The sequence below is a fragment of the Dipteris shenzhenensis genome, chromosome 27 (assembly GCF_047967505.1).
Source record: "Dipteris shenzhenensis isolate YYH24624 ecotype China chromosome 27, Dip_SZ_1.0, whole genome shotgun sequence".
In the NCBI taxonomy this organism is placed as follows: domain Eukaryota; kingdom Viridiplantae; phylum Streptophyta; class Polypodiopsida; order Gleicheniales; family Dipteridaceae; genus Dipteris; species Dipteris shenzhenensis.
In genome coordinates this window covers 38583676-38604438 of record NC_141622.1, presented here as the reverse complement: position 1 = coordinate 38604438, position 20763 = coordinate 38583676, and positions in this window count along the sequence as shown.

Below are 20763 nucleotides of genomic sequence, written 5' to 3'. Positions count from 1 at the left end.
GGATCATGAAGGGGCAGGTGAGTGCCAACGTGGTGAGCAGGGTGGGTGGGTTTTTATTTGCATTTTTTTTTAAAGATTGATTTTCGTTTGCGTGCGTGCATGAGTGCATGCGTGCGTAGATGCATGCGTGTGTGTGTGTGTGTGTGTACACTTAGAAGTTACGCAAGATTTGACAAGTTCATATTCAAGAGATTGCAACGTTCTCTTGGGTGTTCTCCATGGGGGTGTTGGTGAATTTAGGAGCACAACCTTAGCTCATTCGACAACATAAGCATCAATTATAAACCATGATCAAGTTAAGCAATTTCACAAAAGCATTTAATTACAACATCCCTATCAGATGATAGGTAAGCAAAAAAGCATCACCATCGGCTCTCAAAACTGAAGTATCCCATATAGGAGAACTGAAATTGAACGAAGACCAATTAGAATCAAAGACTAGCACAAAATCTCAATGACCCAAACCCCAATGTGAACTTGCAAAGAAATTGTACATAATGAAAATTCTAAGTTTGATATTCATAGGAACATGGCCACTTTCAAATAGCCACTTTCATTTGCGTCCACATAAAACCTACACCTAGTTTTCAATAAGCCTATTCATCATTATTTTCATTACTTTAAGCTACATGTCAATAAAGATAAATTAGTAAAGGAACCCTCTACCAAATTTGAGAGCCTACTTCTAACGGCTTTCATATTCAACCATTACACATATATACAAAAATGGATGTTGAGATCATGTGACTTTGAGAGGTCAACTCGCCAAAAGTTCTCTTAAGGTTTCATAGTCACTCATGCAACATGTGACTTTGGGTTCCAACTTTACTCATTCCACATAAAGCTCGGTCCCAAGCCAGCAATTCATAACACCTGCAATGCTCATGTATAGAAGTTTTGCCTTTTCATGCTTTTCAATGTTTACTTGATATGAACTCCTATTCTTACTCCCAAAAAAGAACACTCATAATGCCCTTTATATCCTACCCCATCTTTAAAGGTAAAGGAGTGTCGAGAAAAGCTCTAAACTTGCCATCCCGTTACTCCTTTCATCTTAGAGAGTATTCTTAACCCCATCTTCCTATATGCATCTAAAGCCATATGAGTTTTGTATTTTGGAGTATGGCCTAAATTTAGGTAGATAGGAGCAAGTATGCCTCTTATAGGGCTAGATGGAGTGTTGGATTCATTATTCCTTTGTTAGTGCCTTTTAAGATTTGTCCCTTTTATTTTGCTTCGTGGGATGTACATGAAAGCGGAATGAAAGCATATCTTGTTCATTACCTTTAGAGTGCTTAGTCAAGGCAATCTACATTTTAAAGCTCGATATGTGGTCCCTATAGACAAATAAACATAATTTAAGTGAGGATATTATAAAAGATTTGTGGAACCACATCACAACAATTTGAAATAATGATTAGCATGAGCATCTTTGATGCTATGTACATTTGAATTCTAGGAGCAGTTATATCATGATGGTACAAAGCAAAAGTGGCTTGCATGTGCTACGGTTTTTACATGCACAAAGAACCAAAAGGGGAAATTTTGGCCCCATAGCAAGAGTCGGTTGAAAGGAGATGAGAACCCTATGATAGGTATGAGATTTAAAGCCACTTTTATTTTTTTTCAACACACTATTTGAGGTAATATGGCAAATACTTTTCCCAAAACATCTCAAAGAAAATTCCCAAGTACGTATCCCATAGTTTTCACACACTCTATGATGCCATATACTCACAGTCATATGCACACCTCACATATGTGTTGTGTCTTTTATTAATAACCGAATAAAATTGGTTGGTAGCCCCACTTACATCAATTAATATACGGATATGCCATCTACTTTGAAGGTTTAGACATTGCTTCACTTAAAACATAAGGTGGGCCTTATGAATGATGCCATGGACTTACTTGCCCTCTTCTACCCTTTCAACACCATGCAAGCTACTACAATTTTAATTTATTTGGAGTGGCCCCACAATATTCACCTTGATTACATACTCTTTGGTTAGACTTATTTGCACCCTTTCAATGCCATGTGACCTACTACCATTGTTAATTTATTTGGAGTGTCCTTGCAATGCTCATTATCATTGCATGTTCATATTGCTTTCATATAAGCCACATTATTTGGATTTATGGGTCATTGTTTGCTTGGGTGTAGCCATTTTTGGTTAGGTTCAGAGAATTTTCGTATATAGGTATCTTGCATGACCCATAACTTATGCATTGTTCAACGAAATTCAGCAAACTTTGTCTTCAAGTTGTAGTACACATTCCAAATTGAACATGAGACCAAAAAATTATGGAACAAGGATTTGGAACGAGACTGTTAAAGCATTGCAAGTGCTATCTTATATGTGAAGCATGCATCCTGAAGACTATAGGATATAGCAATTTATTCAAAAACATCAAAATTTTGTTCTGTACATACATGAAATCAAGTAATCGTTCAAAATTACACTACATAAGCTTCTCCTCAACCCAAGAACACACCTAAATGAGAACACTAGGCATGGAGTAATAGGCCTCCAATGTTGTGCTGTGATGCACACCCATTTGAGGACACGCTCCATAACTTTTTTTTAATTTGTTGAAAACCAAAATGGAATGAAAATTTGGAATCCAAACTAGTGGCACTAGTGCATGGTGGTCTTAAAACATTGATAGTTGTTGGTTTCGTTATCTAGATTCACCCTAAAATGGAGGAAGTTGAAAATGTGCAATTTGTGCATGTGCAAAGATCTTTTAAGAAATCCAACACTATTTATAATTTTGAATTGTTTCTTTTTCCATGCACTTGCTTGCTATATGGCTCATAAGAATGCCAAAGGTCATTGCATTTAGTAATACACAGCATCCAACTCGATAGCATGCCCTTTGGCCTATTTGTGTTTTGAAGCATTTGAGGCCACATTGCATTTGTTTGGGATATCCAATTTTGTTGATGTGTATCGCTAGAGGGGGGGAAACTGGCAGTTGAAAACTTTACTCTCGCGAATTTTGAATTTTCACACCTCCCACCCCTCAAATCTTAGAGGATTAAGTACCTGCAACTTGCCCCTGCCCTACAACCAACACGCACCTCGACGTGACCTTGCACAGACTTTGGTTTGGCATTATCTTCTTTCAGGTAAGTTGTCTTCTATTCTTTGCTTGCCACACTAGCTAGCTTCCTTGGGTCTATTCAGGACCTGATTGTGGCCATGGCATTAATGGTAACATGCAGCTCGCTATGGCTTGCAAGAGAAGAAGACAGAGGCTTCGAGACAGGAAAGCTAAAAAGCCTGGTCAAGGCACAAGCAATAGACTGTGGGTCAAGGAAAGCAATGGCACGGTATCGAAATGGCAACAAAAGACACTTTTGCAGCATTTGTGAAGGGAGAAACAATGAGAAGTAAGAAGACTCCTTGCAGAGTAGCAGCAAGAGCAGTTGCAGATGCACGCATTCGATCATTGCCATCAGAGCAAAGAACACGAGTTGTGGTGTCACGATTGGTGGGAGCATTCAAGGCAGCAACATCAGGCCATTCACATGAATACCAATCTGGAGTCTTCACAAGATTTATCCTACATCCTAAAGTTCGTAGAGTAAAAACCCTACCAACACCTCATGAGATGCATGCCCAAGAGACGATGCTCTCTAACCTAGGAAATGGCCTATAGAAAGTGAAAGGGGTGCACACAACTTAGATCAACCAGCTGCAAAGAGAGCAACATTAGCTATGTTGGTGTCTCTTGAAACAAAGGAGAAATAGCTTGGGTGCACAATGTCAAAGATGTTGTCAATTACAAGGACCAACGTGGCTCCAACGGTTGAACATAGAGCAAAAGCAATGCATGATCATCTCGATCCGAGAAGTCTGTGGGCTTCAACAGAACGCAAGAAAAGGAGAGACAGCCTAAGTATGGAAGTCATTGCTACAGTGACAACGTTTTGGCATGAAAATACGAGAGTTTCTCCAAATAGAAAGTAGATATGTAAAAAACTGATGGGATGCAAGGTGTTTGAGGAGCACATCATACACATGCTTGCTACAACACAGGTCAGTGGTGCCTAAACCAACCCAGTGGTTGTTTTTTATTGAGCTTTGGGATAGTTTACTTGTTTCATTTCTTAAACTAGGCTTGGACGAAATGTGATTGTCCTAAACCAGTCCGGTGTTTGGAACATCATGCAACTGTATGCAACTGTAGGCTGGTTCAGCTCAATCACCAGTTATGTGATTGTCCTAAACCAGTGTGGTTGAACATACATTCATTTGTTGACCCGCCCAGTGGTGTGATTAATAGCAATATATTTTGCAACAGAAAAGCAATATATTATTATTTTACTAAACCAACCTAGTGGTTGGAACTTCATGCAACCATGGCTGGTTCACCTCAATCACCAGTTATGTGATTGTCCTGAACCAGCATGGTTCAACAGACATTAACTATTGTTGACCAGCCCATTGGTGTGGTTGAGCAAAACTTAACAGTAATATATTTTGCGTCAGAAAAGCAATATATTATTATTTTACTAAACTAGCTTGGTGGTTGGAACATCATGCAACTGTGGCTGATTCAACCCAATCACCAGTTATGTGATTGTCCTAAACTAGTGTGGTTGAACATAAAATAGTCTGATGGTCCCGGTGGTTGAAATTACTATGTTTCTTAGTACTTAAATTAGTTAAATTTAATTTTTTGCTATTTGGATCATATACGAGATGGCTTGGACTTAATGTGATTGTCCTAAACCAGTCCGATGCTAGCTCAAGACAAACATCAGTTACCGATTGAAATTGTGAAATCTGAAATGAAAAGCAATATCTTGTTATTTTCTAATTGTGAAATTCAAGAATGAAAAGCAATATACTTGTTATTGTCTAATATGTGAAGAATCATCAGGCTAACCAACCTGGTGGTTGAAATTGTTGACTGTCTTAAACCTTGTGACTGTCTTGAATGTGTCCTAAACCAGCCCGGTGGTTGAGTGTCCTAAACATGTTCTAAACCATCCCAGTGATTGAAATTGTGACTCTCCTAAACTAGCCCGATAGTTGAAATTGTGACTATCCTAAACCAGCATGATGGTTGAAAATTGTTTTGCTTCATTATATACTTTAACTAAATCACGTTTTTGCACATACTGTGTTTTGTCTTGTTTTAGCAGTGCAAAAAGGGGGCTCACTATTCTGTTGTTCCTGCATGTTGGGTTAGCAAACGGAGTTGTATCTCAAGTTTATGGATCAAAATCCTGACATTTCAATTGGGCAGAGGAGCTTTGAGCATTGTAAGCCCTGATATGTTAGGAAACTCAAAGACAGGACTGTGTGTTGTTGCAACACACACATAAACTTTGACCTGGCCCAACAAGCTATGAATGACTTCAGATATGGTCGTGTTGGAGCATTGCTCCATGGGGATTGATGCCCATGTCTCCTCGGTGAATTCACAGTCTAAAGGCCACATGGATCCTCATCATGTGTTGCAAGGGAGAGCAGGTTTTGTAGCCTAAGGTCTTTGTGGGAGCCAGTGGTTTGTCCAAAGGGACACCGTGAGTGGCACCGTATTGAATGCATTCGTGGCACATGCAAGCATTGCAGTCCTGAAGCTGAAGAAGAAGATATTTCATGTCTGTCCAAATGTAATGAGGGAAGAAAACCATGTTGCTCTAAAATGGAGAAGATTTGAAAATGTCAATGTTGAAGGATCCGATAAAAAGATATGGCTACTATCGCATAAGTTCAATCCATCCCAAAATATGTGCTTCATAATTTCACCACCAGCTGATAGGATAAGCAGTTCAGGATGCGCCTTGCCAATTTTCCCCATGAGACTATTGTCTCTGTCATAGATTTTGTTGAAAATTATTCATTTCAAGAACAAGATGAGATATAAACTGCTCACTGGTACAACAAGCAGATAACAATTCTTGTGCATATCATGTACAATCATTTGCTTGATTCTTCTATAACTAATGCCAATCTGCTTGGTGACTCATAGGAGTCCAGGTCAGTGCAACGCACATACCATTTCTACATTTCAGATGATAGGGAACATGGTACCTTTTTTGTGTAGCATGCTTTTCTAATGCATTGGGACAATCAACCCGTGGATTCTACTTTGTCTCAAGGTTCAAATCCCTAACTGGTCTAAACATGATGTGGAATTTCTTTGAGTCTAGCCATGGCAAGGGTGAACAATTGTGGTGCTGTTATTAAGCAAGCTCTATTGAAACACCAATTAACATGCCCTTAAGAAAACCTCAATGATGCCCATGATGTTGTAACATGGCTTACATCCAACCTCTCCACAGGCGCGCATTCAACACATAGTAAAAAAAGCCTTCAGAATAGTGTAGTATGCAGAATCTTCCATGAAGTGAAAGTGGATGAAGTGCAAAGGAGAATCTAGCACGATTGCGAGAAAATTAAAGGAGTTTGTGGTCTGCACAGCATATGGGGCTTTTCAAACAACCAATTGATTAAAGCAAGACATCTTGTTTTTGCAGTGTGTGCATTATATGGGATCAAGATGATTGTGAGGACATTGAAACTATGAAGACATGGGAGCGAGTTCAAGTTTTCCCTCTACGTTCAGATAGAGTGGAAAACAATGGAGAGACAAACAATGACTCGCCACAGTTTGGGGAGAGTTTTGATGACCTCACAGACTATCCGGAAGAGGGAGATAACTTTGCAATTGTCGTTTCCTCTCGAGAGAATGAGGAAGATGACCCATACTTTATGTTGCAGTGCAAAAAACCTAAGCACAAGGTTGAAAAAGCATTTAACACGATAATTGGGGAACAACCTATGACAAGTGGGATGTAGTAATCAGAGCTTTTTGGTACAAAAAAACATCCAAGAGAGGCATGTTGGCTCTTTCCCATGACTTCCACAATAGGAAGAGTAGGCTATTCTCAGAATGCAGGGTTCCGAGGCTTTTTGTCACCTACAGATATATCGGTGTTGTCGTTCATAGTATAAGTGTAGCTTAGGACCTCGAGTCATATTTCAATGAGAGACGTAGGCTTAAGTGTGGTAAGCAAACATAGTGCAGGCATGTGTGAAAGAAACGTGCATCATCATGGTTGGGGTAACGAAGGCGTTTGCCTTCATTGAGGGTTGAAGGGTTTAGGAGGAGTTTAAGGGTTAGGATGTTCAGGGTTTAGAAGGAGGTTCCAAGGTTTAGAAAGAGGTTCCAGAGTTTAGAAGAGGTTCCAGGGTCCAGAAGGGGTTTAAGGGTTAGAAGGAGGATCCAAGGTTCAGGGTGGAGTACATGGTGGAGAACTCATCTCCCTCATAGATCATGGAGGTCAAGGTTTGAGGGACTAAGGGTTTAGGGGGAGCATAGGAGTGGGAGATGAAGAAGGTGTAAGAGCATGGGGGGAAAGGAGAGAGAGGAGGAGGGAGGAGGAGGGAGGAGGAGAGGGGAGGAGAAGGGAGGAGGAGGGAGGAGAAGGGAGGAGGAGGGAGGAGAGGAGGGGTTGCAAGGTTAGAGGAGAGGGGAGGAGGAGTTGCAAGGTAAGGACATGCTTTTGGGTGTGGAGTGCAAGGAATAATGGATAATTGGAGACAATTGCTTGGAATAAGTAGAACTCAACACAATGCCCCAAAGAGTCTGGGCTTCATTCCATTATGGGGTGTTTATACAAGTTGGAGAGCTTCTCTCTCTGCATGTAGGAATTGTAAGACATCCTCTCTCTATATGTAGAACTTGCATATAGAAGTTGCATGTAGGAGTTACAAGTTGCATGTTGCATGTAGGACTTGCATGCATTAGGAAAATTTGGAGCTCATTTTGGGGCCCTCTAAGGACTTTCCTTGATAATGTTCTCTCAAAAAAGGGGGGCAAGTTTAATTTTTTGCAGATTGGCTCAAAACTTGTTGGACTTGGCATTTCTAGAACCTACTCTTTGAGGGCTTTCCAATGATATATACCATGATGGGGTTTGGAAGTGGGAATGGAAAGATACATCAAATATTCCTTTCTTATAAGAGAATCAATCTTCCCTATATCTTTCCATTCCCACTTCCAAACCCCATCATGGTATATATCATTGAAGAGGAAATCAACTAAAATTAGGGAAAATTATGGGGAAGGAAGAGGAAAAATAAGGAAGAAAATAGGAGAAAATTGGTTAAAGATACAGAGAGAGAAAGAGAGAGAGAGAGAGAGAGAGAGAGAGAGAGTTTTATACCCCCTCTAGCATAGCTCATCGGTGAGCTATCTCGGAGGGGGTCTCCAAAAATCATCTCTCTTTTATTTCTTAAACCCCTCTGACATAGCTTGCAAGCTAGCTATGCTAGAGGGGGTCTCTAAAAATCATTTTTCTTTGATTTTTTGGTACATGTCTGACATAGCTCACCTACAAGCTATGCTGAAGGGGATATAAAAATTACTTTGATTTCTTTTATTTAAGTAATGAGGCAAAGATATCAAGTCAATTTCTATGCTCACATCTAGTAGATCTACTTTGCTATTGCAAGATTTTGGAGTAAAAGAAGCCTATTTCTAAGATATTGAATAGACAAACATTTTTTTTTGCTTGTTGCAATCCTTGGTCTATCCATGAAAGACATGTAAATCCCCCGGGAGCTTTTTCTATTGTATAAGGGATGTCCAACAATTGGATAGATGATTGTTGGGTCTCATGATTTAAATGAGAGAGAGAGAGAGAGAGAGAGAGAGAGAGAGATGTCAAGCCAAAAATAATGTTACCCTCTAGTATAGCTCGCCAATGAGCTAAGCTAAAGGAGGAAGAAAAAATCTAATTTGTTAAAAAATTTTAATCCCTCTCGGACATAGCTTGTGGGCAAGCTATGTTGGAGGGGATCTCCATAAATAATTTCTCTATTATTTTTTGACACCGCAGCTCGCTATTGAGCTATGTTGGAGGGGGTACAAAATTTAGTTTACATTCATCTAATTTGCTGAAAATTTTTGTATCCCTCTCTGGCATAGCTTGCCAGTGAGCTATGTTGGCAGGGGACTAGAGAGAGAGAGAGAGAGAGAGAGAGAGAGAGAGAGAATAGTACATTAGAATGTAGAAATGTCAAATCACGCTTTCTCTTTCATTTAATAGGTTTGAGCTTGACTCTTTTATGTAGAATATATTTCACTTTAGTGAAGCATGCATTTCATTTTAAAATAATTCAACCACTGTTCTTCTGCATGATTCAAGCATAGTTGCAATCAAATTTTAAAATATGATTATAAAATTATTGAAAATTTTAATGGAATGGTGATGACCAAGTATACACACAAGCGTGCGATGTAGATTAAGTAAGTACTCAAGAATAATCATGATATGGAGACCCATGAAGGAGACAAGGAGTTTGAGCATGTTGAGAGCAAAGAAGGAGATAGGGATTTGGAGCATGTACTAGAGAGAAAAGAAGGAAAAAAAGAATGGGTTTGGAAAAGATGTACATGGAGTAAGTTCTTCTTTTCTCCATCTATTCATTTTGTAATTGGAGATAGTGTAAATATCCCTTTCAATTTCATGTTTTGGATTGATAAATACCTACTATTTTAATATGATGCCAATTTGTTTGCAGTTGAGTTTGGATGAATGGTTGCAAAATATTTGCGTTCAAGACACGAGTTGGTAAAAAGGGATTTCTCTTTCATTTAATCTTGTTACAAGTAATGCCAATAAAATAGGGTCACAATAAAATGGTAGCTTTAACACAGACTTATACAGCTCAATGTAGACTTTAAAGGTGTAAAAAAAGGGGCATAGAGAGAATTTGAAAAAAAGGAAAAAGGATTTAAAAAGTTAGTTTTAAAACATTAATAAAAATGATTGGGGGGAAATCAAGTGAAATTATAGAAAATTATGGGAAAGGAATAGGAAAAATTAGGGAAGAAAATAGGAGAAAATTGGTTAAAGATGCAATGGAGAGAGAGAGAGAGAGAGAGAGAGAGAGAGAGAGAGAGAGAGAGCTTTAAGAAAGATTTTTTTTTTAAAAAACGAGGAATCAGGAAAAATTAGGGAGTGTTTGTGAGAGAAGGAAAAGGAATTAGAAAAAATAGGAAAAAGGAAAATTAAGAAATTAAATGGATGCAAAAGAAAAAGGAGAATAGTAAGCTTTTATTTCTTTAAATTTGTAATTCCACAAAAGTTCCAACACTCTTAGACACATCCAAGTTCCATTGATGCCTTACATATATTATAAAATCCTCAAGTCTAAATATTGTCTTCAAACATCAATATCTTATTGTTTAGAATCTACTAAGATGCAATAGTAAATTTTCTTTTCCAATCCAATCATTTTTCTCTTAATGATACAAGCCCTTCTTTTGAGCATTCTTCAATCTTGATTCTAGATCTGGCATGTCAAACTGGGCATCGGGCTTTAGTGATGGGGTTTGATTTTGATAAGGCTTATGACTGTGTTAGATGGGACTATTTGCTACTAATATTGTAGAAGATTGGTTTTGGCAGAGGTTTTATGCAAAAGGTTGCCACTTTGTTGGGAATGCATCTTCGGTTTTATACATTAGGAGCTATAGGGCAGTTCTCTCTAGCCTCTTCCATTTGCCAAGAAGGATGCCCATTAGCACCATTGCTATTTGCCTTGGGTGCTATCCTGCTAATAGCTAGAATCAAGAAGGAAGTTGAGCTTAACAAAATTAAAGGCCTCACCCTCCCTACTAAAAGTCAAACAATTTTGTAGATGTTTGCGGACGATTTGGTTGCTTTTTCTTGAGGATCAATAGAGTGTGCTCCCACTATTGCGAGTGTTAAATCAATTCTACAAGATTTCATGTTCTAAATGTAACCTTCAAAAGACCTTTTTCTTGAGGACTAGCTTCACTGTCTCCGATTGGGTAAGGGATCTTCAAGTGCAAGTGGTGCCCAGAGGAAAAATAGTCAGATATCTTAGGGCTGGTGGTATTGGAGTCTCCTTGTCGAGATAGCGATTCGATTGGTTTGTCGACAAAATCAAGGCCAAACCAAGGAATAGGCACAAAGTGTCCCTAGGGTGGAACACCAGAGTGCTGGTAATCCAATACATTTTGGCTACATCCACTACGTACGTTGCAACCATATGGGACTTTAGGAAAGCACACTGGTTTGAACCTGCACATAGGTTTAGATCATTTTTATGGGCCAAGGATACAGGTAAAAGACAAATGCACAATATCCCCTGGGATGCAAAGAAAGTCTTGAAGCTACAAGGTGGGATAGGATTGCCTAACATAGGCCGAAAAAATTTGTCCTTGATCTATAAGAGGCTCCTAGATCTCTTCAAATTGCCTCTTCCATGGGCTAAAACAGTTATATTCTTCATTGAGCAAGGCAAGGGGTGGGGAGTTGCACTTTGCCAGAATTGAGCTCATAAGTTGCTTTCGGGTTTCCCCTTACATATTGTAGGTTTAGACTTGTTGACTGTGGGTTTGGTTGTTGCATGGAAGGAGTGTATTTGCTAGTTTCCCTCGAAGGGCCATTCAGGCCTAAAAGGGGATGCAAGCCTAGAAGAGAGTATATGGTGGGGAGCTTTGTTTAGGAAGACCTAAGAGGATTTTTTGCTCCATGATCTCCATTGAGCAAGAAGACTATATCGCAAAGGCATTAGGGGGTGGAAGGATTTATGGGATGATAGGTGGTGGGCTGGTTACTAATCAAGGTAGACATGTCCTCAACCATAAAGAAATTGACCTACTGAGGGTGGTGTTGGAAAGGATCCTTGAGCATTGGCCAACCAGTAGTGTGAGTTTTTTAAATGGAGATACAATCAGTGGGTGCTTGGGAAATCTGGCTTGAGGAAGCTATTTGCTACGAGTGTGTATCACTAGTCTCTTATTCAAGCCCTGAATTAAAGATGGGTGCTCAGGTGTAGTCCCAGATGTTGGATCCTCAGGCTTAAGGAAATATGGAAACGCTGCAAAGTGACTCAAGAGGGGTCACTCATAAAACATGTAGCATAGCATGTTAGTGCATGGAGGGGTATTTTTTAGTAGGAGGATTACATTCCATTTACATGCATGAGGGGATTTATTAAATGGCAAGTTAATGTAATTTATATATGTAGGTATAAGGAGGGGTGTCTAAATTTTAAGATTAGAAAATGTACACATGGAACAGGGGTTAATCAATTACATGAGGAAATGTAAAAAAGAAAGAATAGGGGTATTTTTTAATACATACTTGCTCGCACATGCTATATTTGATTAATGAGAAGTGACCCCCTGAGAAAAGAAAAAGGTGTTGTTTTATTGGCTACCAGTAAGGGGAAAACTATCTAAACATTTGTCGGTTAATCTAGCTTGTCCCCTTTGTGGGAATTCGGCTAAAATGGTTCACCACTTAATGTGGCTATGCCTAGTTACTTGAGCAGTATGGAGGAGGGTGGAATCTGAAGTGCATAGGGTGGGCCTGATGTCCAGGTTTTGCCTCTGGTGCGAAGTGTATTACCCCGTTGGTGGGGGAAATGTATGGTCTGCCCTCCACTTTAGCAGCAACTTGGCCATATGTGCGAGCATCAATAATATTAGCAGTTTTGGATGTGAGGAATAGAGTGGTGTTTTGACACCAAGTACCAGTAGGGTGGAGAGAGTCAACAATTCTGGAGGTAGTTAGGCATAATTTGCTTGGCCTTGGTTGGGTAGACTGGGAGAAAGATCATATAGTTAGTAAAACTCTCCTTGAGTTAGGAATAGTGCTAACCTTGGATTAGTAGGAGAGATAGCTGTGTGCAACATGGGCCCTAGGCATCTTGTCCCTATGAAGGGCCAATTTTTGTAAGGGTTTCTCTTTCTAGGTTGACCACCCATATAAATATAATGTGTCTTTTTGGTCCCCCCTTAAAAAAACATATCATCAATCTATTAAATTTGGTTGTTTCAATGGTGACATGTTACCATTGGGCCAATATCAAATACATGCAATCAATGTTCATGTACAATTAGTAGTTAGTTTCTCTTAGTGTTCTCTCCTTTGATATCGGAGTATGTAGCTATTCTTTAAATTTGGCATTCCACAAATGATTGAGTACTCTTAGACACATCCAAGACCCAAGGATGCCTTACATCTATTCTAGAATCCCTAAATTTAAATGTTGGGTTTGAATGTTGCCTTCAGACATTAATATCTTATTCTTTAGAATCTATAAGATGCATCTTGGTAATTTTGCTCCTCCAGTCCTATCATTCTGGTCATAAGTGATGTAAACTCTTCTTTTAAGCATTCTTCAAGCCTTGAGTCCCTTGACTAATGTCTCTAGATCTTTATCAAATGCTAGTTGATATTTGTCCAATTCTGTATATGGCCTGACACCCTATGATTTTTTAAATGTGAGGATGCCAACAAAACAAAAACACAACCAATTATCTTAGGTGTTGGGATAAGGGTCAATGTTTGCTTGGGTGTAGCCAAGCAAACATTGACATGGTGTTGGGATAAGGGTCAATTACAAAACTATTTTTGAGGCCATTTTGGGGCCACGACATGATGTGCTCTTGGGTGAGATTTTGAATTTTGTGTCGACCCGCTCTCTCACTGAAAATTTTCCTGATGTCATGATGCCGCACTGGCATAATAATCAGACGCAATATATTTATTCTCAGAACACCGAAGAGCTCAACACACAGCAGCTCTACACTACATCGTGCATCTCTGCACTCTTTGTGTAGCGTCGTCGAGTGAAAATTGAGCAAAAGAGATTACAATGTACATCTACATCCAATAACAGGTTATATAAAAATTAACAACTTATACTAAGCAAAAAGGGAATAGAGGATCTTACATTTATAAAAACCCAGCAATTGCTGAGAGCCTTAAAGGCCAAAAGATTACATTTAGTGACCATAACCATTCAAATATAAAAGTTAACAATAGTGCATACTGAGAGCCTAAAATTAAACAAAAAGAGATTACATAAATATAATAAAAACTCAGCAATTGTTGAGAGCCTTAGAGACCAAAATATTACATCCAATGAGCCAAAAGATCGCTGAGAGCCTTAGAGGCCAAAATATTACATCCAGCCATTGTTGAGTGGTTATGAGCCTCGTTGAGCAAGAGGAAATTTGTACAACTTTGTATTGCCACCAGCCCAACTTGTTGCATTAAAATTTTTTAGGGAGCCAATGGAGGAGAGGATGGAGAGGCTAAAGACCATGCACATTGCTAGGACTCATATTACAACCCCCCCCAACAAGACGAGAGTACTCTGCTATGAAAATCCTGAGGCCTTTGTCGACATCTAGGGGGAACCCATACAACACAGCCATAAAGAGGCCAAGGGTGAGCATGTCATCTAAGGTGGTGACATGCAAATATGGGGGGCATTGACTATGGGAACAAAGGGGGTCCACTAGAGCCTACATTTCTACTCCAGGTATACAAGAAGGCATGTAACATTAGGATCATGTTGCATTGAGGGGTGGTAGTAGGCATGGTGAAGATGAGTGGCTGAGCAGTGGAGCGGATGAGCAGGGGAGAAGATGAGTGATGAGAGTTGGAGGAGGGAGCGTGGAGCAAAGTAGAGCAAGGAGCTAGAGGAGGGTGTGTGGAGCAGAGTAGCAGAGCAGGGGTGGATGAGAGCAACATAGTAAAATGTCAAATGCCACAGATCTTATATATTATAAGGTTTGAGCCACCATGATGGTTGGAGGCCCGAAGGCCCAGGGTTCCATCCATATTAATTGTAGGCCACCACGGTGGAATCTTAGGCACCACCCCAGACAGGCTGGTAATCATGAACCAGACACCCGATGGTGGTAACTGATAGGTGAGCATGCCACTATGGTGGCTGGTAATTAATTGCTAGCCCGATGGAATCTTAAGCACAACAGACGTGGCTGTTGAGAGCCACCACCACTGGGTAGTAATTCTTACAAAAGTCAATCACAAAGCCTAATCACCTCTAATCACTCATTACCATGCACTCTAGCACTCTATTGAGCATGCAAGTCCTAGTAGTCATGCATGCAAGCCTGATGGTGGGAACTAGCAGGTGAGTAATTGCGAGCCACTACAGTGGCTGGTAATTAACTGCTAGCTCGGTGGCATCTTAGCCACCATAGACATGGCTGATGAGAGCCACAACCACTGAGTAGTAATTACCACAAAAGTAAATCATGAAGCCTAATCATCTCTAATCACTCATTGCCATGCACTCTAGTACTCTCCTCAGCATGCAAGCTCGATGACTGGTAATTTACTGCACTCATAGGCAATCATGCATGAAGTCCGGTGGTAGTAACTAGCAGGTGAGTAATTGTGGGCCACTGTAGTGGCTGGTAATTAACTGCCAGCTTGGTGGAATCTTAGTCGCCACCATAGATGTGGCTAGTAATCTTAGGCACCAATACCTCTAATCACTCATTAACATGCAAGGTAGTACTGCCACCTTAAATTAATCAAAATTCGAGCCAACCACCGCGGTGGACCTCACCTTGATAGTTTCTTGTAGTCGGGCTAAAAACTTAAGCCTCTGCTATTCCATTCCCTTCACTGTTTTGTCTTCTATCTCTCTTGACTGTCTCTTTCTCTTGTACACTCGAACTGTAAACTTAAGCCTCCACTATTCCATTTCCTTCAGTATTTCATCTTCTATCCCTCTCGACTGTTTCTATCTCCCTTGCACTCTTTCAGCAACTTCTATCCCCTCTTGTAATGGACCCTACACAATCCGAGAGCTCCTTGACAATCTTTCCTCTGCCTCTTTAGCATAGTGTGAGAGCCTCTCCTCCCTTGATCTTGAAATCATGACATTTGGGAACTCCTCACTTGCTCTTTAAAATCCCAATTTGGATGCTCTCAACAACTTCCCTAGGTTGGTACAGGAGGTGAATGTGGAGGAGGGACAAATAGTCTATCAAGGTTAGAAGAGTACAGTTACTGAAAGCGTGATTGAAAATGTGCTACACATTCTTGGAGGCAATTTGCAAGCACACTTCTTTGAGAAACAATGGAAGAGACAGGAGAATATAGATGTATACCCCAATGCTCAGATTAGTAAAGATGGTGGAGTAAAGCTTTCTAGCTTGCCAAGAGACCTCCAAGATGTGTTGAAGAAGACAATGCACTAGCTGGAGCAATTGAAAGGACGTGATGTATCTTTCTCAAGGGCGATCTCCAAGAGCGTGATAACCAACCTGAAGAATTGCATGGATGGCAAATCCCAATTATCATCTCAGTCCACTAGAGTTGCAATGCATTGATGAAATCTACACTCAAAGGGATTTTTGAGCAATATGATAAGAAGATGTCTCAGAAGGTGACTTTTTTACAAGAGAAAGCCACCGATGCAGCAAAGGCAACACAACTTGAGAAATTTCTCAGGAAGGGTGCAAAAGATAAGGTAGAGGAGGCAGAAGTGAGGGCCTTTCAGGCACGAGAGCAAGTTGAGGCCGTTGCAAAAATGGTCGACATGGAAAGACATAGAAGAGAAGAAGTAGAGAAGCGCATCAAGGAGCTTCGAGATAGGCTTGAAGAAGTTAGAAGTGATGGGGACATCATGGAGAAGGAGCTAGCAATGATGCGAAAGGAGCTTGAAGATTAGAGAGCCAAAAAGGAGGATCTTTACAAATGGCTCTGCAACATGCAGAATGCATTGAACATTAAAAAAGACCAGATGATGGAGGAATTGAAAAGGGAGAATGTAGAAACCAATGCGGTGATGCAGGATCTAGAAGAGAGCTTCAAGGCTAGGAAGGATGGGCAGAGAGAAGCTGGGGTGGAGAAGACAATGAGGCAACTCTCTAGGCTAGGAAGGATGCAGAGAGCAGCCATGGTGGAGCAAGTTGCAGCATCCACAGTGGGGGTTGTTTTTTTGAAACACTATTGGAAGTTCAAAGAGTAAGCTACAAGACCATGCAACAAGATTATGATAGGGTTGTGCACGAGCTTGCAAAAGTTTTGAAAAGCAATTCGTCATCATGAGAGATTTCCAATTTAGAGTGGAAGTCTTGGAAATGACCCATGTTGATGTTTTTGAGCAATTTAAGCAATTTCAAGAGATGCTGAGGGAATCAGATGAAGCTGTTGCACGGAGTGAGCAAAGAGTGGAGGAGAAGGATAACATCCATAGCCTTAGGATGAGGGAGGAAGGAATTCAAGAAGCAACTTCATCATGTAGAGCAAGAATGTGGTATTGATGGCCACAATAGTTAAATTGGACACCTATCCTACTATGTAGCAAGGTCTCAAATGCATGGTCTTCCATACCCCCATCATAGATGACTACATGATCTGATGGCATGCATGCTACCACATTGTGCACATTTTTTTCTTTAGGGTGTTTGTGCATGCAAGCTTGATATGTAGAGAATGTCATTTGCCATTGCCCAGGTCATGGATAGATCAAATGTGCCTACCTGCTATAATTCTCTATGATGAGAAAGTAGATGTTGCAGCTCAATTTGCCATTTGGATAAAAATTGCAAAAGATAAGGAGCTTAAATTGAAGAAGGCCATGATTGCGAGGAACGGAGCGTGAAGGGAGGAACCAGCCCCCTTCAAGAAAGGAGCAAGAAGAGCCGAGCTTGCAAGTAGGAAGTTTAAATCAAGGAAAGAGGAAGCGACATGAAGGGAGGGGCCAGTGGGCCCCTGAAGGAAGGAACCAACCCCCTTCGAGAAAGGAGCAAGGAGGGCCGAGCCTGCAATCAGAGAGCTCAAAAAGGAAAATTTCTCAAAGCAATGTGGAACCAGCCCCCTAAAGGAAAGGAGTCTTTGAGATGTAATCTATGTAATCTGTGTGTAATCTATTGAATTATTAATTTTCTCCAAAATTTACTTGGGCAATGTATATGTTTTAGGACAACACTAGCATGGTGGTTTGCTTCTATTATTATGTGGGTCAACATTTGCTTGGGTGCAACCAATCGCTACACCTAAAAATGGCTACACTAAAAAATTAATTGCCACTAGCATGATGGTTTGCTTCTATTATTATGAGGATATTAACTTAGTTGCCATTAGCATGGTGGTTGGTCGCCAGCATGATGGTTCGTTGCACACTAGGAATATGTCTGCTGACTAGCGCGGTGGTTTGCTTCTATTATTATTATTATTATTACAAGACAAGATGAATGGCATACAATTCATTCATTTAGGAATTGTGGATTAGTTGTGGGATTTCATATTTCTCAATATAAGTGCAGTTGTTTTACGATATATATATATATATATATATATGCATATAATAATATGTGTATATGTATATGTATATATATGCAATATTATAATATTTCCAACGTGACTAAAGTGATGTTTTCTCAGCTATGTGACTAGATAGTGTCCTTTGACAGGCCAAGGACCATAATGTGAGACAAAAGATTTCGATTAAATAGTTGAATCATGAGAGGTGGACATGTCAGGTTGTATGAAAGAGGAATGAGAAGGCCGGGCTCAATGAACTCTCTCCCTATTTAAGTGCAGTGCAGAACAACTAAGAGCCCATTATGAAATCTAGCCCAAAACTCTGTACATCGATCCACCTACTGCAAATCTATGGCATACCTAAAAGACTTTGAAATGCTCATGTTCTATCTGAGAACAATGTTGGATGACCTCCTTATAGAAATAGACCCAGAGACGAGGGAGAAAAATAGCTACAAGGAGGACATGCTTCGCAATTGGCTATATGGCTTGGCAGCAAAGACAGTGAATATTAATTTCTCTCGTTATCATTTTTCTTGCTCCTTTAAGGTACTTGTCAAGCACATGATGTAGGTTTCTTTTGGTAGGACATGATGGCAGCGCAATTTTGTATAGAGCACCAATACCAAGATGAAGAGGACCTTGACTGAAAGGAGTTACTATGGGCGTACAAATCGACAGAGGCAAGCAAGCAGTTGGTGGTCCAAGTGTGTAATGAGGTCTACGATAGTTCATCAAACTGGCCCAAAGAGCTGGGAGATGCTTGTTGTTGTAGAGAGGTTGATAAGATAGTTGGGAGTTTGGAATTTCCTTGAGCCGCAAAATGTCATCGTATTTTTGAAAAAGTAAAAATCTTGCAGGCATTGCTTGGACTTGTGGACTTTCTTAGACTGCCATCATCCATGATTTATGGTGCTCGTAATACCTAATTTTATGTCGACATGCTTCCATGTTAATACTTAAATGTTTTAAGTAGCCCGATAGTTGGAATCTGATAGTTAAAGATAACCAGTCTAAAGGGCACTGTTTTAGTATAGCATTGTGTAATGAAATTTAGGATAGCACTGTAGTAGTGTAGGATAAGTGGTCATCCGCTAGCATGGTGGTTGGTTGCACACTAGGATATTAATAGCAACTAGTATGGTGGTTTGCTTCTATTATTACAAGATGAATGGATTTGTGGATTTGTTATGGGATTTAATAAAACCAGCGCAGTGGTTATTTGGGATATACTAAAAACAAGCATGGGATTTACAAAAAACAAGTGCGGTGGTTAGTTTGGGATTTACTAAAAGAACTCAAATACATTTTCAATTTCTAGGATAAATGGAATTTTGTTTCCTTGCAATGAGACTACATTTTCTTAGTACTATCTTAGTCGTCCTCGTCCACTGCTCCAAGACACCCCAAGATGTGCTCATGCGTGTCTAAATCCAATTTGAAGACACTCTTGCCCTTCTTTCATTGTGGCATAGGTTGCATCTGGAACTTAATAGCTCTTACCGTATGAGAGTACACAAATGTTTGTGGACCGTTATGTAGCAATTCTTAATTGCGGCCTTGTTGTCTCTATACCAACATGGACTTAGGTAGCACAGAATGTGTGTGTAGAGTAGCAACAAAGCTCTGCTTGTACTTGCATAAGGCTAGGAATAATCTTTCTTAGGAATCCAACATGCATGTTCTACATGCAAGTCCTACATGCGATTCCTACATGCATGTTCTACATGCAAGTCCTACATGCAACTCCTTCATACAAGTCCTACATGCAACTCCTACATGCATGTTCTACATGCAAGTCCTACATGCATGTTTTACATGCAAGTCTTACATGTAGCTTGCAACTCCTACATGCAACTTGCAACTCCTATATGCAACTTCTATATGCAAGTTATACATGTAGAGAGAGAATGTCTTACAATTCTTACATGTAGAGAGAGAAGCTCTCCAACTTGTATAAATACCCCATTATGGAATGAAGCCTAGACTCTTTGGGGCATTGTGTTGAGTTCTACTTTGGTATTCCAAGAAATTATCTCCAATTGTCCATTCTTCCTTGCACTCCATGTCCAAAAGCATGTACTAACCCCTCTCCTCCAACCTTGCAACTCCTCCTCTCCCTCTCCTCCTCTCCTCCTCCCTTCTCCTCCCCTCTTCTCCTCCCTTCCCTCTCCTCTCCTCCCCTCTCCTCCCCTCTCCTCCTCTCCTTCTCCCCTCTTCTCCTCCCTCCTCCTCCCCTCTTCTCCTCCCTTCTCCTCCTCCCCCCTCCTCCCTTCTCCTCTCTCTCCTGCCCCCCATGCTCTTATACGTTCTTCCTCTCCTACTCCTATGCTCTTATACCTTCTTCCTCTCCCACTCCTATGCTCTTCCTAAACCCTTAGTCCCTCAATCCTCGACCTCCATGATCTATAAGGGAGAGGAGTTCTCCACCATGTACTCTACCTTGAACCTTGGATCCTCCTTCTAACCCTGAAACCCCTTCTCGACCTTGGAACCTCTTCTAAACTTTGAAACCTCTTTTTGAACCTTGGAGCCTCTGTCTAAACCATAAACCTCCCTCTTACCCTCTCCTCCTAAACCCTTCAGAAGGCAAAAGCCTTCATTACCCCAACCATGATGATGCACGTTCCTTTCACACATGCATGCTCTATGTTTGC